Below are 26,488 nucleotides of genomic sequence, written 5' to 3' on the forward strand. Positions count from 1 at the left end.
TGTAACATCGGGAAACAGAACAGAGTGTATCTGGAGAATAATGTATAATCGCACCTGAGGAATAAATTATAATCCTTTTCATACTTGAAGTGTAGGTTTCATTACACATTACGCCTATTTTTACAAACAAGCACTAATATTAAGGTGAATTAGGTCTTGCTTGATCTTGGTTGCTTTTTTGGGTTCGCTGGGTTCCTCCTGTAGTCTTCTGTAGGCTTACTGGTGTCTGACTTGGCCACAGTGTATGAATGTGTGTGCGTGACTGAATGGCACTGGGTGACTGAATGGCACTGCGTGACTGAATGGCACTGGGTTACGACTGTAAATGTTACTGGAAAGTTGCCATTTCAAATCCTATGCCCAGCAGACTGACCAGCATTTCCACTTGGCCCTTGAGCGAGGCTCTTAACTTCAAAGACTGTGACCTGCGCTGGGATGGGCTTCACCCCTCCCCACATATCGCCCTACCAGGATCAAGGTGCAGAAAATGGCTGGGTGGTTGTTACCTGCTGTAACACTAGGGGGCAGCGAAGACCTACCATCATGAGATTCACGTTGCAGCAATGTAAAATATTTCCTGTTGAAATGAATAATACTTTAACATGATGTGTGTATGTGCACATGCTATTTCCTCTTCAGTATTATAGCACAATTGTTAGAAATATAAACGTTTGACACTGGTTTGCTCTGTCACTTGGAGAAAGGAAGCCCTTTATACTTGTGCTTTAGCAGTATAATGCCTTAGACTGTTGGCATGTAGTCGGCGCTCCCTTTCACATCGGGTTCATTAGCGCCAGAGGAGTTGAGCTGATTGGGCGACAGGCTGCTGTGGTGATTCTGCTGTATTCTTACAAGGAAACTGACCTCATGTCCGTGGGCGAGACCCTGATCCTTTTGTGTTGAGCGACAGGCCTGATACCCACCACTTCTAATGACGAGACTCCAGAAAAGACTCTCAGCTTGTGATGCTCAGGAAGATGGTGAGTGCGTGAGGCACAGCAATCGTGTCCAAGTCACTCCTGCACGTTTACATCTGTAACACGAGGAGAGTTATTTCACTACGCGATATTATTTTAAAAATGTAATTTGGAGTTACCGTTAATAGAAAGGCAGTGAGGAGTCGGCTTAACGTTCCTGACGTGCAGCTGGGGCGGCTTAGTGGGTAATACGGGGTCATAGGGTGACCTGACACATCCCGGGTCGGCTGTGTGAGTCCTGACCAGCAGACATGCTGGAACGAAAAGCAACCTGGGAATTGGCTGCTGACCAGGATCCACTTGGTATATTGTGCCCCCACTCGGGGGTGGGGGGAATTGTCTTGATATATTTAGCTGAAATATTCCTGAAATATTTCAAGAAGTATTTTCCACTAATCATCTCCTGTGACTGAGCAGGAAACACTCAGATTGGTCCCCCCCCGCCCCCCCCGGTGTAACGGGCATCCAGTGCTGGGGTCGGGGAAAGGCCAGCCTTCCTGATGGCTGGTTCTGCGTCTGTACTTGGCATGTTCTACCTCTGTTTCTCTGTGGTTCTCTGGTTTCCTTCAGCTTGCTGCACCCTGTCCAGGATTAGATGGACTTACATGGGGATACAAAATCTCAACAATACTTCCATTCTGGGAACATAACAAGTCTGCTTGTGTATCTTCAAACAAAGCATTACCCGGAACCTAAGATGTGGCTCCTGGACTCCTGTCCAGGGCACCCCCACCTCACACCCTGTCCCTTCTGGGTAGACTTGATCCTCACCACCACTCTCTAGTGGAAAGCTGACGTAGAAGATGGATGAATCCAGGGCCGGTAAAGCCTTAAAACCACCGCTTATTAGCAATCGGGTAGTAATGCATATGCGGTGCATGACATCCTTGTCTAGGTGGTATTAATGTTGGGAGTGAAGACACATTAGTCTTAGTTTTCTGATTATCTTTTAATTAGAAAGTTATTTCCAGCTGGGATTCCCTCCCAATTCATTAATTGGAATTGAGAGCTCAGCCGAAGCAGTGAGTGGCACTGATTTGTTTGGAGCTACTTCCAGATGAAGTGCAACGTTTCTGCAAACTCACAGGTCGTCTCTCTGCTGTCTGCTGGTATGTAGTCCTGCTTCCAGGCCCCCGCACTGTATGTAATGAATAGACTTTGTTCTTGATGCAGCCTAATTTAAAATTGTTTCAAACTGTGACGTGTGTGTATGAAGCATAGAAAGATTTGCAAATTTTTTAAGTTCTCTTTCATTTTCTTCCATTAATTTGCAGTGCATGTTTGTTATTAACTTAATTGGAGCCATTTTTCTGTTTGTGTGATTATGTCCTTCGCCCCATTAATATTGAATCTGGGAAATGTCTGTTTAAATGAATTGCACCTTGCATCCAATCGAAGAATTCAGAGAAACTCGCCAAGTCACATTCATTTACCACATGGCTGCGTTCGGTGTAGACAGAGTATGTTCTAAAAATGCCAATTAACACCATTATAGAAATATGGAAAAGGGACATAAATCAACTAATTTCTATATTTTCATTTCATATATACATGCATATAAGCCTAAAGAGCTGTACAGGTCCAAATACATTCAATATTTGCAAATAAAAGAGAAAATTATGATTTAAAACTGCAGTCACAATGCCCAACTTTCTCCAACTATGGACATACAATCTATTGCTATTTTTCAATGTGTCGTCTTCCAAAATGAAGAGCTGTTCCTTGGGTAGGCTTATGGGTTCCTGAATGTCACTGGTCCAGTTCGCAGGTCCCCGAATGTCACTGGTTCAGTGGTTAGGCTTACAAGTTTCTCAGTGTTATTGGTGGATTGGCTAAGCTTACAGGTTCCTGAATGTCATGGGTTCAGTAGTTAGGCTTACAAGTTTCTCAGTGTTATTGGTGGATTGGCTAAGCTTACAGGTTCCTGAATGTCGTGGGTTCATCGGTTAGGCTTTCAGATTCTTGAATGTCAGTAGTCGCGTTCACAGGTTCCGGAATGCCACTGGTTAAGCTGTCATTAGTCACATCCCTGGCTCATTGGATCACCATAGCTAGTCCATCACTGCGGTGACCCTGGAGCATGAGACACCCTCAAAAGAATGCCAGTGCATTCCAGGCTTCACTGTCACAAACCAGTAGCATGTTAGAGATGCCAGTTCACCCAGTCACATGCTTCTGGACTGTGAGGGGATCCCAGACACACACGGGTAGAATGTGCAAGCTGCCTGCTGCCATGGAGAATGATGTGTAGAATCTTTTCACCATAGTTGACAGCAATGCTGACCCCATACAGCTTAGTCTGATGCTGGCCTTTCATAGTATTTTAATGAATAACAAAGGACTCACTATAAGCTCATTAAACTGTGTTGCTTCTTACTAATCTCCCACTGTTTCCATTTGAATTAATGTTTGTATAATAATGCATTTTAAAAACTCTCCAATGACTATCCTGGCATTAATATTTCATATCTTACTGCACTTTTCTTCATCGTGGAGTGCAAAAAAGAAAAGGAATTCACTTCAGATCTCGAGGGGGTTCTAAACTTTTGCTGCTGGGGGAAAATAAACAAAGGAAAAGTTTCAGAGGTTAATATTAAATAGTTCCATTAAAATTGTCTCTTGGAAGATAGCAGTTCATATGGTAATATTAAAGATAGATTGACTCTTGATATGGGACAAACAAATGGACAAAGAGTGACCTCCCCCCCCCCGGCATTACTCGCAGAGCAGACGACAGTAGGACAGAGTGACCCCCCCCGGGATTACTCACAGAGCAGACGACAGTAGGACAGAGTGACCCCCCCCGGGATTACTCACAGAGCAGACGACAGTAGGACAGAGTGACCCCCCCCGGGATTACTCACAGAGCAGACGACAGTAGGACAGAGTGACCCCCCCCGGGATTACTCACAGAGCAGACGACAGTAGGACAGACTGACCCCCCCCGGGATTACTCACAGAGCAGACGACAGTAGGACAGAGTGACCCCCCCCGGGATTACTCGCAGAGCAGACGACAGTAGGACAGACTGACCCCCCCCGGGATTACTCGCAGAGCAGACGACAGTAGGACAGACTGACCCCCCCCGGGATTACTCGCAGAGCAGACGACAGTAGGACAGAGTGACCCCCCCCGGGATTACTCACAGAGCAGACGACAGTAGGACAGACTGACCCCCCCTGGGATTACTCACAGAGCAGACGACAGTAGGACAGACTGACCCCCCCCGGGATTACTCACAGAGCAGACGACAGTAGGACAGAGTGACCCCCCCCGGGATTACTCACAGAGCAGACGACAGTAGGACAGACTGACCCCCCCTGGGATTACTCACAGAGCAGACGACAGTAGGACAGACTGACCCCCCCCGGGATTACTCGCAGAGCAGACGACAGTAGGACAGAGTGACCCCCCCTGGGATTACTCACAGAGCAGACGACAGTAGGACAGAGTGACCCCCCCCGGGATTACTCACAGAGCAGACGACAGTAGGACAGACTGACCCCCCCTGGGATTACTCACAGAGCAGACGACAGTAGGACAGACTGACCCCCCCCGGGATTACTCACAGAGCAGACGACAGTAGGACAGACTGACCCCCCCCGGGATTACTCGCAGAGCAGACAACAGTAGGACAGACTGACCCCCCCCGGGAATACTCACAGAGCAGACGACAGTAGGACAGAGTGACCCCCCCCGGGATTACTCGCAGAGCAGACGACATTAGGACAGAGTGACCCCCCCCCGGGATTACTCACAGAGCAGACGACAGTAGGACAGAGTGACCCCCCCGGGATTACTCACAGAGCAGACGACAGTAGGACAGACTGACCCCCCCTGGGATTACTCACAGAGCAGACGACAGTAGGACAGACTGACCCCCCCCGGGATTACTCACAGAGCAGACGACAGTAGGACAGACTGACCCCCCCCGGGATTACTCGCAGAGCAGACGACAGTAGGACAGACTGACCCCCCCCGGGATTACTCACAGAGCAGACGACAGTAGGACAGAGTGACCCCCCCCGGGATTACTCGCAGAGCAGACGACAGTAGGACAGACTGACCCCCCCCGGGATTACTCGCAGAGCAGACGACATTAGGACAGAGTGACCCCCCCCGGGATTACTCGCAGAGCAGACGACAGTAGGACAGAGTGACCCCCCCCGGGATTACTCACAGAGCAGACGACAGTAGGACAGAGTGACCCCCCCCGGGATTACTCACAGAGCAGACGACAGTAGGACAGAGTGACCCCCCCCGGGATTACTCGCAGAGCAGACGACAGTAGGACAGAGTGACCCCCCCCGGGATTACTCGCAGAGCGTACGACATTAGGACAGAGTGACTCTCAATATGGGACAAGCAGAAGATGAAACAGTGATGTGGCACAAACAAGTTGACATGGGTGACTCTCACTGCAAGACAGTGGCCAAAAGGAAAGAGAAGCAGTACAAGTCGCACTGCAGCTTACAGACACACAAACTTGAACGTTTAATTGCTCCACATGCCATATTTGTAGTACAGTGCCTAACTTTGGCAAATAGTATCTTCTGTTGTTCCCCCAGCCCATGTATTAACCATTCTTAAATATCCCTGAATATGTGCAGAATGGAGATGTAGAACCTCTGTGGAGCAGAACAGATCTTTTGGCTGGTTCCTCAAGTAGGAACCAGCTCTCCTTCCAATTTGCAAGTTGCGTTCCTTCCAATTATGAGCTGTTAAGATTTCAGCTCCACCGATTCTGTTTGATATTAAAGAGAAAAATATGTACCTTTTTAATTATGGCTATTGGCCCATATCCACTTTAAGAATTACATGCAGTAATCATGGATATGTCAAAAATAAATAAAATAAATGTCCTGATGAGAGGATTTGTAGAGATGTTCTTATATAGAATTTCCTTCTGTTTTAATACGTCCCAGAGGAAGAGGACAATTTGTTGTGAAATCTTTGTTCCATTATAAGAAAATACAAGATGACTCCCCAAAATAAGATTTACTAACCTGAGCAATATTATTCAGAAATTTTTGAAGAGACAGTTTGTGTACTTGATGATTTTATCCAAAGCAAGCGGTGCGTTACGAAATACGTGTGCATGGCCCGCGTTCCAGACGCATGGCGTTCATGTTGTCAGCCTGGCACCCCGCTTGTTGGGCCCTCGGAGTTGCCCTAGAGACCTGCATCAATCAAGAACCCAATGTTAGCCAATGTCCTTAATGATTGCTTTACTGTTTAAAAGCAATCATTAATGTTTAATGTTATTCCTCCTTTTAAGGCTGTTTTTCACTGTCTGTATGCACTTTGAGATTTTTTTTTGTAAAATGTAAAGTGCCCTATAAATATATTTATTATTATTAAGAAATTGAGCTGTGTAAGGATATTTGAGGGATATTTGAGGGATATTTAAGGGATATTTGAGGGATATTTAAGGGATCTCTCGGGACACCTTGACTGAGTTTAATTTCAGATCCCAGCTGATTTTACCCAGCTGTTACTAACCTTATGGTGTTTTTCTAAGAATTATTGGAATGTAATCTGTCATTATTTCAATTAAACCTTGAAAAATTATCCGTCAGCTCATACGTAACGGAAATCGTTTTTCCGGAACAGTAGCCTTGATTCATTTCCAGCAGGTGTTCAGCAATGTTCAGTTGCTGCCTAAGTCTTTCTTTGCCGAGTGGCACGCTTGCTGCGGTACGCCGAGTGGCACGCTTGCTGCGGTACGCCGAGTGGCACGCTATTATTTGTCTCTGGTTTCCATGTCTTGATTGAACCGTCGTTATCTGCACAGTCTCTGCCGGCCTTTTGCCGTGATCCTGAGCCTTACAGTAAACATGCTCAACACGGTCCTACATCACTTCTGCTGCCTTTGCTGCCTCAGCCTGATCCACATCGTGTCAACCTCTCTTCTTTGATGACCACAGACCTGACAATGGCCTAAGGGGGTTTTCAAAGACACTGGCTGTCTTGCATGGCCTTTCCACATCTGTATCTTGCATAACTTCCCCCAGGAGTTATTTTTGAAATTGAAAACCTTTAATGTCATTGCACGTTTGTACAATGTCATTTAGCATATGAAACTCCTCCACGGCTTAACATCATGCAAAGAACATAATAAATAGATGCGTAAACAATTAATTAATATAAAACTAGATAATAAAACTTGAGATGATGGAATTAAACCTTTCCAACACATCCCTCACAAATTGCCCCAAATCACTGTCCAAAATGCACAGGATTAGAATAATTAACAAAAAGCCTCTTTCTTGTATTTACCTTGATATGACAGACGTAGCTCAGTTCTCCATATAGGCATATTCAGGTCAGTTATAATACTGTCACTGGTCATAGCTGCCTGCGACCCAGTAGGATAAGCGGGTTGGAAAATGGATGGATGGATGGTCATAGCTGATGTCTGTCTGTCTACCTTCATTGTAATAGTTTCATCTTGGTAAAGAAATGAGGTACACTTCCGGTATTTTGGTTACCTGCAAGAATAGTTCTTTTGAATAAATCTTTCTTGTTTCAGAAAAAAATTCAAAAATCTGTAAAAACCTCCGTGTGAAAACCTACATTACTGTGTCTTTAATTGTACACTTAGGTTGCAGAAGGAGAAAGGCGTAGGGCAGGGTGAACACTTCCAGGCACCACGTGCACCTGTCCAGGGTGAGGTATCTGGGTCTTCTCGCACTAAACAAAAAGAAGAGCTTCCAGCAGTAAATTTTTCCTGCGGGTTCGCTGAGTGTTTAAAAAACAGATGGTCGCGTCCCTCACTCAGACAGAGAAGATGGAGCTTTGGTGGCAGAGGAAATGACAGGGTTCAGCTAATGAGGAGAGAGGCAGCCCTCAGCCCGTGTGAACAACGTCAGCCGGGAAGTGCTGACTGACTGCCTCTGAAGAGCGAGTCAGAGCCGAGAGAGATGGCAGCTCCGTGCCATGCGGCGCCTGCGAGCAGCAGCGCAGATCAGGCCCCTCCCTGCGTGCTTGATGACATCACAATAAGTTGAAGGAATCTTCTCCCCCCCATTCTGCTCTTTTACTTCCCTTTTAACAAAAATACAATCAGTGGCATCCATCAACAGGCCAAGCAAAGTGTAGGAGAAGCAGCTCCAGGTGTGATTCTTCAGTTCGGTGTGCCTGCCTGTCATTGTCAAACTCCTGCAAAATGTCATGAGTCCCCAAGCACACGGAGAACCTCATGCTTTGGTTAGACTGCTAAGTGATGCGTGAAGCTAGTACACGTTGAATTACGAGACCTATAGCATGCTTCTCATTTACAAGGGCTGGTTTGCCGTTTCTGTCCATTTGTATACAAAGAGAAATAAGAATTCCACTTAAGTGTGGTACTTTAAAGCAGAGTTTTTGCTCCCTCCCAGCCCTCAGTATATGGATTGACTGTGGGTCCCCAAGGATGAGTTGGGAACAGCAAATCTACCAGCATGTCCTCAGGGACCTGCAGACGGACACAGTGCACCCTCAGGCCTTAACGTCACTGTGGGCAGTCGCTCCTGTCATGCAGTAACAGAGCAGACAGCAGTGTGACGTTGCCCCCCAATGCCGACGTGGTGCTGACACTAAGGCAGTCTAGCACCACCTACAGATGGACACTACAACCTTCTTCTCTGTTCCTACCACTTTGCTTGTTCCTAGTGAGTCTGCCGTTTGTGGTCGTTCAGTAATCACCGAATGGCATCCCGGCATCTCTATCCTTTGCTGGTGATGGATTCCTACTTATTATGACATCATATACTTATTTGCTCTGCTGGCTTGTTGTATATAAAACATTCTCCTAGGGGACACTTCTCAATGTGACTTACCTTGTGTGTTTCAGTGTATATTTACTGAAGCAATTTGGTTTAAATTGCAGTACAAATCAAAAGCAACAGCAAATCCCCACACAGTATTAGACCTAATGGCCTCATGCAGGGCTGGCCAGTCTTATCCAGAAAGGGCCAGCATGTAGGTGGGTTTGCACTGCAGCTCCCTAATTAGATTACTAATTAGAGGACTGATTGGCTGAAGAGTCCTCACACCTGGGTTTGAACAGCTGACCTAAAGGTTACCCCAAAACCCTACGCACACACACCAGCCCTTTGCGGGTAAGATTGGACACCGTTACCGTAATGTTACTTCAATATAACTGCTGCCCATTAAGCACACACTCCAGAAAGACAACTTTAACCCGATCACCGCGACTCACATGGACAATGACTTTGACTTTAGCTACAGGCGACAGCTACATATATACAGCCATACAGCTCCAGGGGCACAGGAGTAATGATCTGACCCTGCGTTAGGTCCCAAAGCTACACACACGGCTGTGTGTGTGGGTTATGCATATATTACATTATGGAGACCAAATGTCCCCACGTTGTGATTTAAAACCGGTGATTTTGACGTTGTGGGGACCAGTTTTTTTTTTTAGTTCCCGCAAAGTGAAACTCAATTTTGTAAAAATCTGTGGATTCAATCAAAAAAACTGAAAATGCCAGAAGTCTTGTATTTTGTTTGGTTTGCTTATGATTAAGGTCGTCATTCCTGGGATTAGGGTTTTGCTCATAGAAATGAATGGACGGTCCCCACAAAGATATGAATACAAGTGTGCGTGCGTGTCTGTCTAAGGAGAGCAAGATGGGGTCTGCTACAGGAAGCCTTGCAATGTGCTTGAACTTGTAGTTCCGCAAATGGCAAAGTATCCTTTCATTTCATTGGTCTAAGTTAAAGAAACGCAAATGGTAAAGTAAGTTTAACAAAAAACAAAAATCCGCAGCACAAACGTGAAAGTGCAGGTCATTTACGCGTTAAATGTTTATCGATAAATAATGATCCCTAGTTAGTGGCGCCATGCAGTGACAGTGAGAGGCAGGTGATAGCTGAGCAGCATGGACCGTCACCTGCACGAGGAAGTCCGGGCCGTCCCCGTGATCTTTACAGCTTTATTGAGGGTCACTCGTCTCCACATTCCAACATATCGCCTGAGCTGCCGGACTGCTGTTGCCAAGGAAACGGACCGTACCTCTAGATATGGTGTGGAAATCACAGGTGACTCAGGGAAATTTGATGGCCGTGGCATCCAATGAAAGAGGGAGGTGTTTAGAGACAGAGCAGGGCTGTAATTAACATGCTTAATGTAAAAACGTAGTGGGCTCAAAGGCTCCCTTTTCTCTCTCTCTCTCACTGCTGACACGCTCACATGGGTCCTGCTGGTCTGCCCAGTTTATGCTGCCCATACCTGTCAGTGACACCATGACAGACGCCGGGACAGACGGACAGGATTTTTAGAAATCTTGGCCAACTGAAAAGTATGAACATGAAAAGTATGATCATGTACAGCACTCAGTACTTAGTTGGGGCTCCTTTAGCCTAAATTACTGCGGCAATGCGGCATGTCGATCAGTCTGTGGCAGTGCTCAGGTGTTATCAGCACAGGTTGCTCTGATAGTGGCCTTCAGCTCTTCTGCATTGTTGGGTCTGGAAGTGTCTTCACTCAGTGTGTACACACACACACACACACGCACACACACAGATTGCCTACCTCATTAACATTAGCAGTGGCCTTTTTACTGGCTACCTCACACTAATACCCAGTAAGAGTGGGGCAGATGAGTCTTCTGTTCAGAGGAGTCATTCTCTGCATGTGCCCTTAATGTTAGCTTTAGCGAGTCTGACCATTGTCCTCTGGCTGTTGCTGAGTTTAGCCACAGAAATGCCATTCAATGGATGCATTTCGTTCATCAGACTATTCTCTGTAACATATAGACACTGCAGTGTATGAGGACCCCAGTCACACACCTGTACATTGAAGTATCCCTGCTTATGGAAATTTCTTGTCAGTGGTAAATTATACAGTACTGTGCAAAAGTCTTAGGCAGCCAAAAACATTATGTTTAAATAACTGTCATGTTGGTGTAAAACTATGCTGTTATTCAATAGCTCGTTCACTTTTTTAACTAAGTTAATTAATTAAGCAAGCTGATGGTGAAATTTAATAAATACATAGATTGGTTCGGGTGCCACTGAGGAGAAGTCTGGGAGCTGAAGTGGTGTTCATCTAGCTGTCCAAGTAGATATCAGTAACTTTTCGGAGAACAGAAGACATTTTTACTAGTTTTTATTGTGTTATTCGTAATTTTCACATGTTCTTATGTTATATACTTTTTGTTCTAAGAAAATGTGCACTTGCTACCCAGATAAATAGGTATTAAACATTTGAGTGCCTAATACAGTACTATATACCCATCTCCTGTGTATTTCTTAAGTTTTAAAAGTTAGTTGCTATATTGTATCCTGATTATAATTGTACTTAAGTTTGTATCTTGGTGTAACCAGTGTAAGCAGAACTGATAAACTGATGGTTTATTTTTGTATTTATTGAGTGTGAGTAAGAGAAAGGTAAGTAAAGACAATACAAAAAGGGGAAAAAAGGTATACGGAAAGAATTTAAATAAAAATCAGATGCCAGTAAAAAAAGTTGAGCAAAACTTTTGAACGTTTTTTGGTTGAGGAATCTTTAGTAGAAATACCAATATAATTTTAAACAGGAAGTTTGAAAGGTGAAAGGAACAGCATTCCTTAGTGCTTAATGAGAGCGATGTCGTGCTCAGGGTGACGGACAGCTGCACTGTCCAATAGCGCACCTTCATTTTGAAAACCTGGTACGACTTAAAGGGGAACTGAAAGACCCTGGTGGTTTGTGTGAATTATCCAGGCAAAGCTGTGATCTACCGGGGGGGCAGGCGTGGAAGTCATGGCAGGAGACAGCGTCACCACGCTCTCCAATTATCCCAACGAGCAGCTGACTGCTTTCGCTAATTGATGACTTCATAACTTATACACACCTCAGTGAGCGCTGGAGCACAATGGACCACAATTAGAGGCTGTCTATTGAAAGGTTCTTATTTGCGAGCTCTCAGCCCCCACGCCTTTAATGGCTCCTTCATTTAAGCGGCATTACATGTTGGGTTTTGTCTCTCCTACGCGGAATGGGCACCTGTAACGTGGCAACAGGAGAGCTGTTTGGAAACTCACCCGGACCCTGTCATTTAAGAACGTAAAATGGCATTTCAGGTCAAAATGGAAAACCGAGCCCAGCCACTGATCTGTCATCCTCCAGTGGTCTGACAGCGTGCCGTTCTGTCACTGAAACACTAAATACATCATGTGAGACTTAGCTGACGTCTCGGGGCAAAGTTCTGTTCGCTTAATACTTTTAGGCAAACAGTGAATAATAAGGGATTTTCATATATTCTAGAGGCAAGATAAACTAGAGTTGAAATTCACTCTGGGAGATCTCAGTGAAAATTAGGGTTAGTCATACACAAAGTATACTTCAGACGACAGGCACGTGGGGGGGGGGGGGCGATATATAGGAGGGGAGCGTGGGCTTGTGGGGGGGGGGGTTACACGGGAGAGGAACACAGGCACATGGGAGAGGGGGAGGGTTAGATGCTGGGGATGCTGACTATACAAACTGCTAGTGAACCCCCAACCCCCCAACAAGCTTCACCGCTGGCGTCGTCTCGTGCGTGGGGCATGTACAGCAGGGTGGTATGCCCCCCCCGGATGTAACCCCCAGCCTTAACCTGCTTTTTGAAGCTTACATAAATTAGCGACCTCAACACAGGTTGGTAGGCGAGCTTTATATTCTCAAGAAAACCAGCTTAACACTGAAAAGACTCACTTGCTGCTTGGCAGGGAAGACACACGGTGTACAGTAGAACGCAGACGCAGGAGCGGGGGGGCAGGGGGGCGCGCCGCATACCGTCTCGCTCGGATTCCGCCTCTTTGTGTTCGGGCCTTTTCTCATATTGGCGGCTTCACACCTGACAATTTGCGGGCCGAAAGGAGCCATTACTCTGACAAAAGCACAATGTGCATATAAATTCCCCACCGCTCTCTACACCGTGAGATTGTTCTGTTCCATATCCTTCCGGGACACCAGTATAGATGCAAAGTCAATGGCACCACCTTGGACTCGGTTCTGCCACAGATCCCAGACGCATGTCGACTGCTCCTCCGTAGAACAGATCAATGGCTGATCTAACTGCAGACGATTATCCAGTCAGCATTTGACGAGTGGGAGCTGGTGGGTAATAGACAGTCTAGAGGAGTCGTGTCGATGAGGAACAGATCGTAGCCCTGGCCAGTCTTTCTAAGTTGATGACACCAACTTGCTTAATGGAAGGTCAAGAGGAAAACTAATGGTGTTGAAAAAAACAGGTATACTGAAGAATTCCTAGTTTTTCCTTTGTCTCACCGCCCACGAGAATCGCAATCGTCTAAGTTGCCGCCCCTCGTTAAGCAGTGCAAGGGGCTCTGCTGCCAAGTCATCCTCGTGTTGAGAGACACTGCTGTCCCTACAACCGCGAGCTGGCACTCAATGACCTGTGTCCTCACTTCCTCTGGAGGCCCATCACCTATCAGGCAACAGCAGTCCAGCTTCTGCTCCGGCCACATCTGTTCCCCTTCAGGAGGCTTGGATGTGCTGTCCTTAGGTGCTCTGGGAGAGTGATGGTGCTCTGGCTGCTTGGGTGCTCCTCCACACCCCCTAAACACGACGTAGCGGCAGATTCAGCATCCGGAGTGTTGGATAATGAATTACATGCTCCTACATAGAATACAATAGTGACACTATTAAATTCTCTCTTTATCTAACCCCATCTTGCTCTCTCTGGGACACGCAGATACACATGTAGGTGGGGGGGGGGGGGGGGGTCACAGCACAGTGACAGGCAGCATGCGGCTCCCCTGGAGCTGGGGGTTAAGGGCCTTGCTCAGGGGCCCGTGGACATGTGACTGTTTTGCTGAGACTCAAACCAATGACCTTCTGATCATGAGCACAGTCTTAATCTGCTGAACCACACACTGCCCTCTAAAATGCCTTGTGCTTATATGATCAAAACATTAGTACATCTCAGACTGTCGTCAGGTCAAACCCCAAAGAGAAAAAAGTAGATGCATTGCGATAAATTCGCCTTTGTCTTCTTGGCAACAAGCCATTTGTCACGTCATTCCAGAACAAAGTGAGGAGGACCCAGCTAGATTAAAAAAGAAATATTACATTTATGCTGATAGTTAAAACGCCCGATGTTAACCCCTTGTGTTCAAACCTTTTTAAAAAATAAAAACCTCACTGAATTCATAGATTCGGCAACCCCCAGAGAGAGTGAGAGCGTCTTTTTATGAATAAGCCAGCATTCACACCTAAACATAGCCAACGACTAACAGCCTAGACAGCCACTGTGCTAACAGGAAGCAGAGGAAACTGCTATTTGCTCCAGAAGATTCCATCAGTCCAATCTTCTATTTTTGCTCTAAGGTGAGGATACTGTATATAGCCAGTCTGTCAGAGCAATCAGACAGGAAGGGAACAAGAGAGAGTGAGTCTTATGAGAGAGTTATAAATAGTTATGTCACCCCGCCAGCTGGATTTGCATCTGAGGCCCATTGTTTCCTGCCTGACGTATTAACTACTCTAACGAATATCTGGCTGTTAAAGTTAAAATATAATAAGCAGATTTATAAATGGTCATGTGCAGTAATTCGCCAGCTTCCTCTTGCACTGCGGCCGCGCACCGTTCCTGCCAGAAACCCTATATTTACCCAAGACCGCATTTAATTTGGTCCATTATTTTATTCGGCTGACACTCTGCTGTTTACAGTGGTAGGATGTCCAATACTGGGCCTGTGCTGTTGTACTATGGAGATGAAAAATAAACAAATAAATAAGACAAAAAAACAGACTGTTCTGTAACACAACCTGTGCTTCTGCTGTTAAATATAACCAGCATGTAAACGCTGATCTGGTCGCATCATTTGCAGTCGCACTGTCTGTGTTGTCGCTGTGCACTGAAACGTAGGAGTCACCGCCGTAATACCGGCTCTCTTAGTGAATTAAACACATTAATACATTTTTAAAAATACATTACTCCTTTTTTCCTATTTGTCTGACATGACAAATACCTTTCGGTACTTGTATGATCCATGAGTCAGCTAACAAGAATGATAGCTATACTTTTTTGCAGACATGGGGACGCCTGTCCGATTGTCAACGGCTGTCATTTTGTAACAGAGCTCTGAGGAGGAGGTTTATCCTGTAGAACCTGAAGAGATCAGAAATCCCTCTATGTGATTATTGACGCAAACTCCCTGAACTAAAAAATCTCCCCAGTGCGTTACAGTAACCTCAGTAACTTCAAGTGGTACAGATGTCCTGCACATCATTTGGGTTTCCACGAGTAAGAGTGTCAGTCTCTCTTTGACGTCAAACTTTTAAGCATACGACTTAAGGAAACTGGAAACCGTTGCACGTGTCCATGAGTAAGGATAAAAAATAGTTACTGTTCTTATTTCAGCAACACAACAGTTAATATTTTATGAAACTCCCAGCCGGGGAACATGATAAGGAAAGAGTGTGACATGAAGGAGGCCAACTACGCTGGGTGAAGGCACCTGCTGTAGGATTCAGCTTCCATGGCATTCGGTGTCGTCTTCGCCAACATGCAGCACACAGCCCTCCAGAGAGTGGGGGGTGAGCTGGAACTGTGCGATAACGAGACCGCCAACGCAGGCGTCCCTGACAGCTCTTCATGGTGCCACACGCGTGCTGGCCTAATGTCCGATTCCTGCATGAAATCTACCTGCCGCCTCTCTCCATGAGCTCTTTGACATTATAAAACCGCCAGTCAGTGGGGCTGCTTTAACATTGCCACTAAAAACACTCTTGGCAATGAAAACAGGAGGAGTACAGATAGACTGTCATTAATGTTCGTTGTAAAAGCACATCTTGACAGTCACCACAATGGCAAAATGATGGTAAATCATCTATACGGGGTGGGGGGGCATCGCTGATTTCCATTTTGTCTGCCTGTGAATCAGTTTTTATGGCTATGCAGTGCTGAAATATGGTGCAGTTTCTGTGCTTCCCCCACCGTCCATGATGTGATGGAGTCCGATATCTGCACTGTCAGCTTGTCCTGAAACCGCTAATTCAGAGCAGAGGCCAGAGTTTGCCATGTTCGAAGAGTAAATATGTCTAACTTTATACTGCTGGTAGGATAGTAAGATCATTATCCATTAATTCTTGTTGGGTGTCAGTCTTGCTTCTCAGGGACACTGGTTTTATTCCAGCTCACTGCGTTCACTCTCTGCAGCTGTTGTTAGCTTCTCCAAATTGCTGCTTCGGCCAGCTTGGTGTGACTGCAGCTCAGGGGGCAGAAATGTGACAAAGCAAAGTGGCCTCAACAGTCTCTCAAAAACCAAGTCAAGGTCCAAAAAGACACGATACGGAATAACGCGACGTTGGCCTGTGTGGGAAAATAAATTATTTAAACTACTTCATAAGAAACCAAGACTGTTCATATCATATCAATGTTATGACATACTTATAAAGAATAGCAGTATATTTTTTATGGAAACTGAATTTTCTTGAAATAGGTATTCTGTCAACAGAACAACTGAAACTATATCTATCTTGACAAAAGTCTGCGATGCTTTTTACACCTGTTTTCTGAATATCGTTTCTAAGCCTTGTGCTACAGCCCTATAAATATACAGTCACAGTGTGACCCTCAGAATATACCCATGACAGACTTGATAATTAGACTGTCAGCCTCTCATTAACTGAGAAGGCTATTGTCTGGTGTGTTTTAATGCACATGACTTAGGTTGGCCATCTGCAGACATTTTTGCTCTTGTCATGCGTCTGGGACTTTCTGACGTTGGGACGTGAGCCACTGACAGGCGACGGACGCCCAGGTACAGACATTGTGTATAACACCGTCACGCTCCAGGTGCAGACCAGCATCAATCAGCGCTAAGTCAGGACAGCCTTAACACTCGGGTTAGAATGTGGCTCACACTCACACTCGGGGCAAAGCATCGTTATTCCCAAGCCACTTGCTGAGCGATTCTTGTCTTCTGTCTTGCCCTGAACTTAGCAGCCTTTACCGTTGCAGCCTGTCCAAGTTCCCCAACCCCTCGGGTGCTGCTTGCATGCTCATCTGCTCTCCTCCGTGTTTTTGTAAGACTGACTTCCCCAGCATTTGATCTCTCTGGACCAGTGACCCCGACTATGAGCCCAGCCCACCCATCCCACCATTCTCCTGCTGAGTACCTCAATAAAACCTCGGTCTCCTGCATTTTGCGGCCCTTGAACATAGTGTAACGAACCTCTGTGGGCATTAGAGGTATATTCTTTAGTTTTCCTAGCCCCTTCCCCACAGGTCATCCACCCAGCAAGGCCAATGGATTACACGCCACCAATTAAGGGATCAAATGCTTTATTTAATTAATTCATCCCCGCTTAGCCAACCCTCAGCACAATACAACAAGCAAGGGAACAGATATAAACGGCCTGTAACCTCACCTCCGGAGTGTGCAACACAGCAACTCCGTAAATAATCACCAGCACCCTGCAATCACAAAAGCACAGCAAGCCAGGAATCCTAATTCACACTCTGTTGTATGCAAAACACCCCCCTCCTAAGCGGCAGCGTATTCGATCCCATCCAGCCTGATACTGGATGTGCTGGACAGAGACTATTGTACGGTGAGCAGAGGTGGGTAGTTCAGGTCCGAAACATTAAAAATCCAGAGCAAGATTTTGTTCCAACCAACCATTTGAGTACAGTGACTCTTTATGCTCCACTGGGTGGCTGACAGAACGTCTTGGGCTGAATTGTTAATTTCTGGACCTGAACTTCCCACCTGTGATGGGTGTCGCCATACATGTTGACAATGGAATACATGCAAAGAAGGCAATCAGACCTGAGAAAGAGGAAATGGAAAGTCTGTGGACTGAGTCATGCCCAAAGAGATCAGTCTCTACCTCTGTAATTGGATTGTTTTATCATCCACTGTAGACTAATGATCAGAAAATGCAAAGTACCAACATTGAATTTCTCATTATAAATATTGACTGTATTAAGTAAAGGTCCTCTATGGGGAACTCAGTCATTTACATATAAGTCCCTCACCTGTTTCCACTCAGAACAAATTGTCAGTCAAATTTGTGGTACGACGGGCTCTGCCAGGCCTGTATCTTTTTTATGGTATGAGCTGGTGTTTGTCTTCCCGTCCACTAGGTGGAGCCCTTCCAAGATTGTGAAGAGTGATGTGTTGTTGTGGGTGATGTACTTCCTATGTGAAGTGCATAAATGGGGGTGCTGGAAGGCATAAAGAACAGAGTAGAAAATATAGAAAAAGTGGGACCTCCTATGCTGGTGCTGTGATGTCTACCTCACTGTGCAGAGTGCGGTCTGCAGTGATCATGGTCCCAAGTTGCATTTGGGTTTTGCTTATCGTGTTGGCCTGGCTTCACCCCTGGAGACCTGAAATGTAACCTGCACTTGTGCATGCCTGTAAATATCAAAAGTAATCCCATAAATATTTTAGTAAGTGATGACAGTGAACTGGGAGCAAAACTAAACAACTTTTGTAACCTTTGTGTGAGGCAGCCTCAGTAATCTGGCTTGTGACACGAGGAGATAAAACATCTGACTGCCTGAGCCTCTGCTCTTCCTACCTGCAGTTTAAAGTGATCATCATACGACTTGCTTCTACTAATGGGTACAGTAATACGACGATCAAGCATAAACTTGGTCGACAGGCCACTAAAAAGAGGCGCGAGGCTCTCTCAAGGTGTTTGGCTGTGGCAAAATGGATGAGAAGGTAGAACCTTTTCACACCTATAGACAATCCGCTTCCTATGTATGTCTGTTTATATGCAGGAAGACAATATATTTCCGGGACAGACCATGGATGACAGAGAAAGTGAAAATGGCAAAAAAGCAGCAGAAATCAGGAAAGGCAGGTGCTTGCTGATGCTGTCAGTCTGCATTTCCTGCTGGAATATCCATCCTGGAAAGGAGTTCCACCTGGTTTACAGACCGTGGTAAAACAATCATAGAATCCACACTCTATAATGTCACTCAAAATTATCCTGGACTTCAAACAGGTATATCCAAAATACCAAAGAAATTGGGGCAGTGGAATGTCAAGAGGCAGGCACCTTGTTCAAATACATTGTTGTCCCATCTGTTCCAAGAAAGAGCATCTAGCTGTTACATCTGACACGGCTTATGTGTGTGTACACTGGCTATATTGGGGAGGGTTCAAATAATAAGTCTCAGTGGTTCTCTAGCTATTATCCCTCTTCACCCCACCAGCTAGTCCTGTTTCGATCCTATTCCACCACTGCCGCTCGGGTTCTCTGACGTACCAGACGAGGGTGAATACGGTGGGGTAGAACAGCTACGGGAACACGAGGAGCTGCCGCTCGGGTTCTCTGACGTACCAGACGAGGGTGAATACGGCGGGGTAGAACAGCTGCGTTGCTCCTGCATAATATCCAGCTAACATCAGTACATTACCGTGGATATTTTTCTCTGCACTTTCAGTCATGGTTAAGAACATCTATCCATCACCGTAACCACTTAATCCCAACCAGGATCACAGGGGGGCAGAACCAACCCTGGGCAGTCGCCATCACACCACAGGGCACACACAGCCAACTTAGACTTGCCAACAACCTATCCTGCACGGTTTTGGACTGTGGAAGGAAACCGGAGCCCCAGCATAAAGCCACATGAACAGGGGGAGAGCGTGCAAACTCCACACAGAGAGGATCCGGGACCAAACCCAGAACCACCTTGCTGTGAGGCAGCAGCGCTAACCACTGCGCCACCGCGGCGCATTACTAAATGTAAATGTGTTGAATTTCAATATTTTCCTTTAAAAGTTAATGGGATCCCATGATGATAAAGATTTCAGATCAGGACACTTTTCAGACAAAATGATCACTATAATAGTTGTCTTAAATACTGCTGTCTGTATGACCAAATGGTTTAATTCAGTTTCAGGATGAGCAACTGAGTGTTCATTTTATTCACAGCCAGGACCGTATTTGTACTTGGTTAGTACTTTAAGGGCCAGCAGATACCTGTGCTCTCTTATGGTGTCTCTCACAGAAGAGCTGTCTGTGCACGCGACCACAGGGGAGATTTGTGTAGCACATTAGTTTAGGCTTTTCTCACATTTACACATATGGGGCTTCCTCAAGATGATCACCCAGACTCCGCAAGCACAGTGACGTCTAAAAAGGATGAACAGTCAAGAGATCGCTGATGGGACCTGCCTTGCGTACCTGCCTGCCAAGCTGCGCCGTGATCCGCTAACTCTGTGGGGGGAGATGTTTCGTAATTGAGAATCTTCCCCAGCAAGCGACAAACAACTTGCAGCTCAGGTAGTTCTGCTTCACTGGGAAGCAGAGGGTCCTGCTGCGGCTCTGGCCTATTTGCATGTAGCAGCTGGCAAGAGTCATCTGCAGAAACTGCCCTATTAGCTTATGACTTTTCCACAACCTCTGGCTCTGACCTACAAGTGTCAGCAGCCTTTTAATTGGAAGAGAGAGGCTCTACAGCAAGTGCCACCTCTCGCCACAGACCGTGATGGGATTCTTAGCGCCGTTCATGCAATGTCGTTACAATGGAAGATCTTTCAAAGGATAATTCTTAGTAACACTTTCCTCCTGGTTGTGGTGATTCAGTCAATAATGGCTTAGGGAATTTATATGCAATAAAAATCGAAAGTGTTCTGAGTTGGCTGGAGATTGATAGCCTAGCTAACAGGTCTTGCCCAGGTGTGTGCTGCTGTGTATATTGTGGCTATATCTTTTTCGGGCACCAGCACAATAACTGAGAAAAAAATCAGAATGAGAGTAATAAAGAATCACATACTTTGGTCAAGAAAAAAAATACAATAGCCTCTATTGTTATGGGATGGTGCCAAATATGTGTTTTAGAAGAATCAACTCTCTTTAAGGCCAAAAGTTCATCTTCATGTGCTTTTTGTATTTTTGATATCATCTCAGTCACACATATACAATTCAACATCTCATAGCTAGTTTCTTATGAAGTAATTAAACATTTGTTTCCTGCAGCACTGAAAGGCTTGGGTCAGTCAGACAGAGCTCTCACCACACACTGATTGTAATTCATACATACCGTTATTCGTGTAGCTTGAGGGTCTTGATGCAGGTGAGATGCCCTTGAAAGGCTAGAATTTCTGATTCAATTTGCTACTTTCAGGTAAATGTCAATCAAACAATCAAATTTAAGTTACAGAAAGGAAAATAAGAATAAAACAATGACGAAAAGGAACCAAGGGCCTGCCAGTAGCACATATGTAGCTTCAGCCTTCTAGCGGGAGCGCTTACATAGCTACAACTTCCTGGTGGCAGCACATACATAACTACAGCTTCCTGATAGCAGCATGTAAGTACCTACAGCTTCCTGGCGGTAACACCTCCGTACCTACAGCTTCCTGGCGGTAACACCTCGGTACCTACAGCTTCCTTGCTGTAACACCTCCGTACCTACAGCTTCCTGGCGGTAACACCTCCGTACCTACAGCTTCCTGGCGGTAACACCTCCGTACCTACAGCTTCCTGGCGGTAACACCTCCGTACCTACAGCTTCCTGGCGGTAACACCTCCGTACCTACAGCTTCCTGGCGGTAACACCTCGGTACCTACAGCTTCCTGGCGGTAACACCTCGGTACCTACAGCTTCCTTGCGGTAACACCTCCGTACCTACAGCTTCCTGGCGGTAACACCTCCGTACCTACAGCTTCCTGGCGGTAACACCTCGGTACCTACAGCTTCCTGGCGGTAACACCTCCGTACCTACAGCTTCCTGGCGGTAACACCTCCGTACCTACAGCTTCCTGGCGGTAACACCTCAGTACCTACAGCTTCCTGGCGGTAACACCTCGGTACCTACAGCTTCCTGGCGGTAACACCTCCGTACCTACAGCTTCCTGGCGGTAACACCTCCGTACCTACAGCTTCCTGGCGGTAACACCTCGGTACCTACAGCTTCCTTGCGGTAACACCTCCGTACCTACAGCTTCCTGGCGGTAACACCTCCGTACCTACAGCTTCCTGGCGGTAACACCTCGGTACCTACAGCTTCCTGGCGGTAACACCTCGGTACCTACAGCTTCCTGGCGGTAACACCTCCGTACCTACAGCTTCCTGGCGGTAACACCTCGGTACCTACAGCTTCCTGGCGGTAACACCTCCGTACCTACAGCTTCCTTGCGGTAACACCTCGGTACCTACAGCTTCCTGGCGGTAACACCTCGGTACCTACAGCTTCCTGGCGGTAACACCTCCGTACCTACAGCTTCCTGGCGGTAACACCTCGGTACCTACAGCTTCCTTGCGGTAACACCTCCGTACCTACAGCTTCCTGGCGGTAACACCTCCGTACCTACAGCTTCCTGGCGGTAACACCTCGGTACCTACAGCTTCCTGGCGGTAACACCTCGGTACCTACAGCTTCCTGGCGGTAACACCTCGGTACCTACAGCTTCCTGGCGGTAACACCTCCGTACCTACAGCTTCCTGGCGGTAACACCTCGGTACCTACAGCTTCCTTGCTGTAACACCTCGGTACCTACAGCTTCCTGGCGGTAACACCTCCGTACCTACAGCTTCCTGGCGGTAACACCTCCGTACCTACAGCTTCCTGGCGGTAACACCTCGGTACCTACAGCTTCCTGGCGGTAACACCTCGGTACCTACAGCTTCCTTGCTGTAACACCTCGGTACCTACAGCTTCCTGGCGGTAACACCTCGGTACCTACAGCTTCCTGGCGGTAACACCTCCGTACCTACAGCTTCCTGGCGGTAACACGTCCGTACCTACAGCTTCCTGGCGGTAACACCTCCGTACCTACAGCTTCCTGGCGGTAACACCTCCGTACCTACAGCTTCCTGGCGGTAACACCTCCGTACCTACAGCTTCCTTGCTGTAACACCTCCGTACCTACAGCTTCCTGGCAGTAACACCTCGGTACCTACAGCTTCCTGGCGGTAACACCTCGGTACCTACAGCTTCCTTGCGGTAACACCTCCGTACCTACAGCTTCCTGGCGGTAACACCTCCGTACCTACAGCTTCCTGGCGGCACATATGTAGATGCAGCTTCTTGATGGCATCATGTTCGTAGATACAGTTTCCTGACAGCAGCATATATATAGTTGGTGATTGTTTTTTTGGCTTTTATAAATGTGTATCAATTGTACACATCTACAGAAGCTGCCTCAGACGGCTTCACATCGCCATATATAACATTCCAGTCCTTATTTATGGAGCTTCAGCCACACTGTTGTTGTCTCAGCCCTCCTGAAAAACTGGCACTCGATATTTCTTCAGAGTGAAAGTGCCAAGTCTACTGAAAACAAAACACGCAGGGTTCAGTATATGGGCAGAAAAAAGCAGGAGACCGCCGAGGAGAGGGATAAAATCCCCTTAGTTTGGGCAAATTTCAGAAAAAGCTCTGTGTGTCCAAGGTCACCTGGCTGCTCAGCACTTGCGGCCCTGCTACCTGCAACAGTTCAGTTTGATGGCCGACTACCAGCAGGTAAGTAGGTCATACACAACAAACCCTGAAAGTGAATTTAACTGTTAAGAGCAATTTTCATATCTCACCCAACCCTGACACCACACTTATAATTAAATTCATTACAGGGGGCGATTTTTCACAAAGATGGAGTCTCCTATCCCGACATGATTCTGTGCAGTTCCGCTAACTGGTCAGAAGTGCTCACATAATTATACATTATTACTTTCAGTAATGACCTTATAGATTACTGATAAAATTGATTGTGCATATTCAGCTGGCAGCTATTAACTCTGATAGCGTAATGTAATACTTTAGCGTATATCCACACTGTTTCAGTAGCTAATGACTGCACGAAGATAAATTTAAGGAATAGAATTACAAAAACAAAAATGACTTCAGATGATCCACTCCCTACCCAAATGCTTTGAGAATACTTCAGATCTCCCACAATGTCAATCTTTAGCTCAATTAACACGTCCTTATTGTAAAACCTTATTTTAAACCTCTCATTTCTTTCAAGAGCCTTGACGCACTAATAGTCTCAGAGCTCTTTGCCGAATCCGCGTTAATCTGCCAGCTTACTTTGCCGTCCCTCACAGTCATGGCAGAATAATTGCCTTAACCAGACATACAAATAATGTTTTCTTACCCTCTCATGCAGGAAATACAACAGCCATTATGCTCATAAATCCTGATGCTTTTGACACCATTAGCTATACCCCCTATTTCATTAGCCTTATGGACCAGTCAAATGATTTGCCCAAGTAGGCAACCTTTTCGGCATGTAGAGTGACACGGCTCATCGCGGTTATGTTTAATATGGGTCATTGTAGCACCTAATGTTGCCGTCTCCAAATGCACCATCATTATGAAAGTGCAACTTTCATTTTCATTCCTGTGTTAACAGGCAAAACAGTTAGACCTAATATCCACAGTGTCACAGGCAACTGTATTAATGAAGCTTTTAAAAAAGTAAATGAATAAGTAAAAAAAGTCAAAAGTTAGATTAAGCCTGAAATCATTTGCATAATAACGTGTAGGATGGCTAAATGTTTATGAGGTTCACTATACGTACATTTATTACCGACACGCATGCCAACAAACATAAAGCACCCCTAGGAGACACGAAGAGATTTTTATGTACATAATAATAGTGTTAAATGACAACGCAGAAATACACGCAGAATTACAAACTAAACGACTCATGCACAGAGGTGCTGAAACACAAAGTCTGACTGTTGTTGATCCAAAGGCTACTGGAAAGCTGCCATGTGGAATATTCTTACAAAATATTTTATCGTTTATAATGATGTGACGGCAATTATTGTTTCAGCAGTCCAACATGAAGGTGCAATTATAAATTCTAGCCAAAGAGTAAACAATGTGAACATCACAAACGGTGGGAAACAAACAAACCATAGAAGCAGACAAGCATACAGGAGCGAAAAACAGATACACAGTGAGAAACTCACTCTCACTCTGCAGCAAACTTCCCTCCTTTATTAGCCTCCACACCTGCCCTTTAAACCTGTCCCTCGATGGAGAAGCCAGTGCTTGATTGTCCATGAATCCTCTATGCAGTGCTCTTCAGATGAGGAGGAATTGCTTTCAGCTCTGCTCGGGTGATGTAAGTTCAGACCCAACCCCTCTGCAGTGGTATTATTATGGGCTTCATAGTTTCCGATGTCCCAGTACAGAAGATCAGAGCCAAATTCACACTGAAACTTAAAGTCTAGAATGAATGATCCCAGGAAATTGCTAAAGGTCCTTCGCAGGATAGTCCTTGCAGTCCCTTACAATTATGTTTTATAGTCCAGAATCTTGAGGAAAAACCTAAAGAAGGCATATTACTTAAGGCTAACTTCCCCTTAAATATTATGTAGCCCTTGGAATATCTTCTGAATGTCCGGACAGTGTTTCTCTATAGAAGGCAAAGCAACGCAACAACAATGTCCCCTGAGCTGTATCAACACTAATTCTATCAGCAGGTGAACGGAGGCTGAGCCGTTCTTAAAACCAAAAGGCATAACGCTGAAATGAAAAATGCTGAGATCATTGTTGAAAGTAGTTTATTCTCTTTGGTGTCTATCTGCCAATATCCTGCCTTGAGCACTAATGAGCTGAATATCCTGGTGTCCTTAAAGGATTCCAGGATCTCAGCCATTAATGGCACAGGGGATGCGTTCAGTTTAATATATTTATTAAGTTGCACATACTGCAGTTGACACAGAACCTCCAGGCCTCTTCTGGTTTGTTCGATAGAGCCACTGCTGATGACCAAGCAGATGTAGAAGATTCAGGAACATCATCAGCCCACATTTGATGCACCTATTAAGGCACTATGTCTTCTGTGAATGGCAGGTATGGTCTTGAAGATGGTGTGCTGGCACAAGGAGCCATACAACCAGTTCACTTTTTTCTTTGAATGCTCTGCAACAGATCATCTACTAGGATGAAAAACTTGACAGGGGTTGTAGAGCCTCCTGAGCAGACCATGAACCTGGGTACCTCCAGAGCAGACCATGAGCCTGGGTACCTCCAGAGCAGACCATGAACCTGGGAGCCTCCTGAGCAGACCATGAGCCTGGGTACCTCCTGAGCAGACCATGAGCCTGGTTACCTCCAGAGCAGACCATGAGCCTGGGTACCTCCAGAGTAGACCATGAGCCTGGGTACCTCCAGAGCAGACCATGAACCTGGGAGCCTCCAGAGCAGACCATGAACCTGGGTACCTCCTGAGCAGACCATGAACCTGGGTACCTCCTGAGCAGACCATGAGCCTGGGAGCCTCCAGAGCAGGTTAGCTGTGCAGAGGACATTCTCAGCCGTTATTATTGTATATCTGATATCTGGGGAGGGGCTGGGAGGCTGAGCCTGTTTCAAAGCTTCTGGTCTGATCATCCATCCTTGTCGCTGTGGGTCTGGTGCACTTGAGTCCGATACGCCTGTCGACCACACTCTAACAGTGTCTTCTAAGTTTGCACAGAACTGCACTTAATGACTGTGAGTTGACGGTTGACATGATCTAAAATGTTCTGTACAATATGCCCTCTTAAATGGAGAATTAAATTGTCACTGAAATCAAGACAACTCAGAGG

At 46.0% G+C, this 26,488-nt stretch overlaps 1 long non-coding RNA gene across 1 annotated transcript; it reads left to right on the forward strand.

Moving 5' to 3' along the window:
* Positions 1-1,964: 1,964 nt before the first annotated feature.
* On the forward strand, positions 1,965-25,923 carry LOC125715186 (uncharacterized). Its single transcript, XR_007383949.1, has 3 exons — positions 1,965-2,086; positions 25,653-25,751; positions 25,830-25,923. It is a non-coding gene; the product is annotated as an uncharacterized LOC125715186 (long non-coding RNA).
* Positions 25,924-26,488: the final 565 nt, after the last annotated feature.

Source organism: Brienomyrus brachyistius, chromosome 19, assembly GCF_023856365.1.
Source record: "Brienomyrus brachyistius isolate T26 chromosome 19, BBRACH_0.4, whole genome shotgun sequence".
NCBI lineage: Eukaryota > Metazoa > Chordata > Actinopteri > Osteoglossiformes > Mormyridae > Brienomyrus > Brienomyrus brachyistius.